The following is a 1810-nucleotide window of genomic DNA, read 5'->3' on the forward strand; positions in this document are numbered from 1 at the left end:
AACTAGAATTTAAATAAAAACTTAAAAAATTTTAAAAAATAAAATAAAATTACCCTAAATATGTAAAAAAAAAAAAAAGGTACAAACTTTCAATTATAAGAGGAATACATTCTGAGGGTATAAAGTACAGCATGGTGACTATAGATAAAAATATTGTAATGTGGGATTATCTGTGCTACCCAGGAAAGGGTCTATATGGTGGTGTCTGCGTTCCCATCATAACTTAAAGGGAAACTTTCACAATGTCCAGAGCCCTTGATGTCCTGCAAATGAAGGAGTAGAATGTCCTCAAATTCCCTGCAGCAGGGACTCACTTGGGTGGCACCAACCTTGACTTCCAAATGGAACGGTACAGCTACAAAAGGGAAAGTGATGGCATCTACATCATACATCTGAAGAGAACCTGGGAGAAGCTTCTGCCGGCAGCTTGTGCCATTGTGGCCATTGAAAACCCAGCTGACGTCAGTGTCCAGTCCTCCAGGAATACTGGCCAGCGAGCTGTGCTGAATTTTGCTGCTGCTACAGGAACCGCTCCCATTGCTGGAGGCTTCACTCCTGGAAGCTTCACTAACTGGATCTAGGCAGTCTTTGGAGAGCCGAGACTGCTGGTGGCTACTGATCCCAGGACTGGCCACCAGCCTCTTAGAGAGGAATCTTATGTTAACCTGCCTATCATTGCTCTGTATAACACAGACCCTCCTCTTCACTACGTGGACATCACCATCCCTTGCTACACAAGGGAGCTCACTTAGTGAGTCTAATATGTATGCTGGCCTGGGAAGTTCGGTGCATGTATAGCACCATTTCTCGTGAGCACCCCTGGGAGGTCCTGCCTGATCTCTACTTCTAAGAGATCCTGAAGAGATTGAAAAAGAAGGGCAGTTTGCTGCAGAGAACTCTGTGACCAAAGAGGGATTTCAGGGTGGATGGACTGTTCCAGCTCCCGAGTTCACTGCTACTCATACTGAGGTTGAGTAGGTGCCCTCAGTGCCTAGCCAGCAGTTCCCTGCTGAAGACAGGAGCGTCCACCCTACCTCGGAAGACTGGTCTGCAGATGCCACTGCACAGGCCACGGAATGGGTAGGACCAACCACTGAGTGGTCTTAAACCGCTTTTCCACAAAGGCAAACAAAATGGGAAGAAGGTTGATGGAAAATAAGCCGTTTCTCAAAAATAAAAAAAAATATTGTAATGTGGGCCTCACTGGGTTAAGCAAAAAACTCTTGGTTGCTACGCAGGTCATGATCTCAGGTCGGAAGATCGAGACCCCCATGAAGCCTGTGCTGGGTGTGGAGCCTGCTTGGGATTCTCTCTCTACCTGTCTCCTTCTGCCCTCCCCCACACTCTTTCTCTAAAAATAAATAAATAAATAAATAATAAATAATAAATATTGTAATGTATACCTGATATTTGCAAGAGAGTAGATCTTAAGTGTTTTCATCATATCAAAATAAATAAAAATGTGAGGTGATGAATGTGTTATTAACCTTATTGTGGTAATCACTTCACAATGAATACACATTACACAGTACACTTACAGATATAATTTTTATTTGTCAGTTATGCCTCTGTAAAGTTGTAAAAAGTTTTTGCAAATAAAAAGATGACAAAAAAGGAGAGAATTGTTATGAATGGAAAGGAGAAAATCATATCATTATAAGGAGAAAAGTGTAAACATGTTGGTAGTCATGGTTTTGGAAACACTAAAAATTTAATTTAATTTGATATTAATTTATCTGGTGGAGATAAAAACAGCGTTATGATGAAGAATCTAACTTTTCTATATGTTTTTTGATTAGAATTATATTGT

General features: G+C 41.0%; 1 pseudogene; it reads left to right on the forward strand.

Moving 5' to 3' along the window:
- The first annotated feature begins 242 nt into the window (after positions 1–242).
- Positions 243–1107, forward strand: LOC131809614 (small ribosomal subunit protein uS2-like; annotated as a pseudogene).
- Positions 1108–1810: the final 703 nt, after the last annotated feature.

This window comes from Mustela lutreola, chromosome 10, assembly GCF_030435805.1.
Source record: "Mustela lutreola isolate mMusLut2 chromosome 10, mMusLut2.pri, whole genome shotgun sequence".
NCBI lineage: Eukaryota > Metazoa > Chordata > Mammalia > Carnivora > Mustelidae > Mustela > Mustela lutreola.